This window comes from Lactuca sativa, chromosome 6 (genome assembly GCF_002870075.4).
Source record: "Lactuca sativa cultivar Salinas chromosome 6, Lsat_Salinas_v11, whole genome shotgun sequence".
Classification (NCBI taxonomy): domain Eukaryota; kingdom Viridiplantae; phylum Streptophyta; class Magnoliopsida; order Asterales; family Asteraceae; genus Lactuca; species Lactuca sativa.
The window spans coordinates 171,978,520-171,982,886 of NC_056628.2; the positions used below are offsets into that span (position 1 = coordinate 171,978,520).

At 38.5% G+C, this 4,367-nt stretch overlaps 1 non-coding gene across 1 annotated transcript; it reads left to right on the forward strand.

The window, feature by feature from the left end:
* Positions 1-354: 354 nt before the first annotated feature.
* On the forward strand, positions 355-461 carry LOC111901988 (small nucleolar RNA R71). Its single transcript, XR_002853647.1, has one exon. It is a non-coding gene; the product is annotated as a small nucleolar RNA R71 (small nucleolar RNA).
* The last annotated feature ends 3,906 nt before the right edge of the window (positions 462-4,367 follow it).

Below are 4,367 nucleotides of genomic sequence, written 5' to 3' on the forward strand. Positions count from 1 at the left end.
TCATAGGAGTGAAAATTTCTCCATAGCTGGAGGTTATAGCATTCATATTCTCCATTCCCGGATTATTCTCCAACTCGAATAACATGGATTGTTTGATCCATTTTTGTCATCCTTCTATCTAAACTATCGAGCTTAGCCATCATCGCCGCCATGCCATCATTGGCCAAGTTCACTACCCCCCGACTTACTTCATTTCTTGGGTTGTGGTATTCTCTAGAATGTTTAGAGAATTCTTCAATTAATTCCTTGATTACCAGGGGTGCCTTCTTTGTGAGCGGGCCTTGCGAGTCGAGCAATTGCCTTGTGGTAACATTGACTCCATCATAGAAGATGGAGACTTCTTGTTGGCTATTAAGTTCATGGTGTGGGCAATTTCTGAGAAGACCTTTATACCTCTCCCACGCTTCATAAAGGGACTCTCCGGGTTGTTGCTCGAAGTTGGCAATGGCTTTCTTCAACTTGGCTATTTTAGAAGGCGGGCAAAAATGGTCTATGAACTCTTCTTTCATCTTAGCCCATGTGGTGACCGACCCGGGGGGAAGTGACTTGAGCAAATCCTTTGCAGCACCCTTGAATGTGACTGGAAGCATACGGAGTAGCTGGGTCTCGCGTGGCACACTTGGTACATTGAAGTAGTCAGCCACATCATTTACTTCATCTAAGTGCTTGTAAGCATCTTCATGGTCTTTTCCATAGAAGGGAATCTCCTTGAGTTGAGCGAGGATATGACCCTTAAGCTTAAAAGTAACAGTTGCGGGAATTGCGGGCTGCACAAGTCTCGGGCCAGTGTCATCGCGCATCCTGTTCTTCCATGTGACAACCGTCAATTTTCGGTCAAGTCAAAGTCAACTAAAGTCAACAAGTCAAACCGGTCAATTCAATTTGCCCGTAGGTACTAGAGTTTACGTTATGTAATTTCTAAACAACTCGCTATTCTGATGAGAGATCATAAATCGAAAAGTGCGTTCATCTAGATCTCCTTAACCTAAACTATGGTACGTGGGGAGCCAAACCGATAAAACAATGTTGCATACTCATCGGGAGTATGCAAGATCCTTAAGCAAGGCTTAACGGGGTTTACGGACCTTGCATTGCGAAGCCGAACACTCACATTCGTCACACACGAAACCGCTCTCAATTGTTTTCACTCTATCTCTTCTTATCGAGAATCTATCCCAAATCTCTCCAAGTATGTGAAATCTCTCCCAAATATCTCTTTGTATGAGAAATCTCTCCAGGAATGTCAAATCTCTCCCAAATCTCTCTAAGTATATGAAATCTCTCCCAAATATCTCTTTGTATGAGAAATCTCTCCAAGAATGTCAAATCTCTCCCAAATATCTCTTTGTATGAGAAATCTCTCCAAGAATGTCAAATCTCTCCCAAATCTCTCTAAGTATGTGAAATCTCTCCCAAATATCTCTTTGTATGAGAAATCTCTCCAAGAATGTCAAATCTCTCTAAGTATGTGGAATCTCTCTCAAATCTCTCTCAAAATCTCTCTCAACTTTCTATAATCACTCGGGGCATCTCGACCCTCGAATTTGGCGAAAACAGCCCAATAACAGAAGTCTACGCGAAAAACGGACTTAAGGAGCCGAAACCCCTCTTAGGACCCGAAAGTCCTCTTAGGACCCGAACCCTTCTGAGCCGCAGGCTGCAGAACCGAACCTCACTCAAAGAACCGAACCCGAAGGCTCCTGGAACCGAACCTCGCACATCACCCGAACCTGAACCTTCGGTACATTTCGGGTCTGATCACCTTCGCTTCTAAGACCGAGCCTTCGCTTCTGAGACTACCGAGCCTTCGCCTTCGCTTCGCGCCTAGCATCATTATGGACCAAACCTCGGCCTAGGACCGAGAGGTCTCGCTGGAAGTCCCTTTTCTCCCGGTTTTCGACTAATTTTGCGTTTTAGGCCCGTTTTTAATTGTTTTAAAACGAGATTTTCACCCAAAACTTTATTTTAACATATAAGACCCCTTAAGTAATGAATTATCACGTTTTGAGGATAAAACCTTATCCAAAAGAGAGTAGGTGAAGTAGAAAGGTAGAGTGTTGACTTTCCTTTATTCTATGACACAAGCAACCACTCCCATACCCACTCCATGTCATTATTCACCATCAGCCCATCCTTAGTCACTTCATAAGTCTTTTCACATTATTTTAAGCCATTCCCACATTCTTAGAGCTGGAACATCCACCCTCTCTCCTCACACTTCATTCATTCTCTCATTTTTCCACCAAGAACCACACTCCAAACTCTCTCATCTTTCTCTCTCAAATTCGAGAACTTCAAGGCATACTCCAAGACTTTTCTCCTTCATTTAGTAAGTATCGTCATCTTTCTTATGATTATTACACATCCTCCTACTCAAAATCATAGATTGCTTACACAAACATCATCACCTTCTTGTTAGATCTTCGAATCTGCAAGTGATTCATCAAGTGTTCTTGAGTTGAACACTTCTCTTCTTCAACACTTATCTACTGAAATCACTCAAGGTGAGTTCATACCCCTACATTTTCATGTTTTCTCAAGTTTTAGGGGGGGGAGGGGGGGGGGGGGGGGGGAATACAAGTTAAAACACCAAGAACATAACTAAAATTTTCTAACAGCTTTCATCAGAAAAGTTGGACTCCATTCACGGACTGTTTTGGACAACTTAAACATTTTTGTTTACAAAACTATTTTAGGTGTAAGTAGTTCCAGTTCGTAGATTTAAAATGACTACTTGCACATCTCGATACGATTTTTCTACAATTTATGGTGATTTTTACAAAACTGCCTATCATTTCAAACACCAAACCGGACCAGTCTGTGATTATGGACTTTTTCACCCAAGTTGGAGGTCATTAAAAATCATGATAAAAATTATGAGTAAACTAGACACATTTTGGGAACTCTCAGAATTTACGGATTTAGTTTTCGACTTCGTATGATTTTTCTATGACTTTTCTAAAACAGAGCAGAAAGGTTAAATTTAGTTAACAGTATATAACTTTCATAACACTTTGTATTATGTTGAGCAAAGTGTATAACAATGAGTTCCAAATATTGAATGTGTTTCCTTGTTAGTTTATCATCATAAACTGAAACTTAGTCATTCATGAGAAGATTATTCATTCATTTAGAACACGCATATTAAACTATAATGAGCATAGTTTATGGATTCACAACATTAAGGCATTTTCATAAAAGAATTCTTATACATTACAAACGTTTTGGATAAACTATAATAGGTATAGTTTATGTATCATTTACTTTTCAAACTTATTTATCAAAGCTTTTCAGTTTAGTTCACGTAAATCTGTTAATGAATAAATTTGTGAGTCATTCACTTCGGGTTACTTCCAAAGTAACAAAGTCAAAAAGTCCTGTAAATCGTAACCAGAGTCTCTTGTAGGGAGAACGTGATAGTTGTGTATAGATCTATATTGGGCTTGACAAACCCACACCAGAGCTGCTTGCAACAGCTAGACCGGCAGGTCTGTGGTGACAAGTGTCATTTAACGGCGACGCCTAAAGAACGTCGTATTACGAGGCCGTCTATGTCAAGTATGGTTATGATAGCTCACATGTTGTATTAACAATCATAAGATTTACGGGTTCTAACTTTAAATTAGCGAGTTATGTCGATTTAGCTCACTGAGATTTCTTTAAGTATGGAAAAATACTTGTGCGTCTTCATATCAAAAAGGGTTTTATGTCGATTTAAAATCACTTTTTATATCAATTACAGATATTGCTGTATATTTTCAGTCTTGGTATTTTAGACTACACACCATTCATTACGGGATTTTTCTCAAATCAGAAAGGGTTTTACGCCAATGTAAAACCACAATTATATCTTTAAGTATGACAAATACTTGTTCATTTCGGTCCTGGTATTTAGGACTACATAACTTTTATAAGGAAAATATTGGATTTTTCTTGGTAACATACATCTCCTTACAAAGATCGATTTTCAAACTCTTACTGTCAAAAGCTTATGAACTCACCAACCTTTGTGTTGACACTTTTCAAACTACTTGTGATGGGATTAAAACAACTTTTAATCTATGAAGATCGATTAGATTTTGAACAAGTATATGAATATGAAACAGCAAGAACACAATATTAAAAACAAAGCAGAACGCAATATTAAGAACAAAACAGCTTGAATCAATCGTGTCGAATGATTAAATAAAATCCTTAGAAGAGCTCGATTAAGAACATCAACTGTAAAGGATTGGAAGATTACAAGAACGATTACTGGAAAATATTGTACTCTTGATAAATCGCTATATCGATAATCTCTAGAATCTTAACCTAATATGCATGCAAGCATTAACTTAAATACTATACATAAAAGGCTCTCAGTTGGA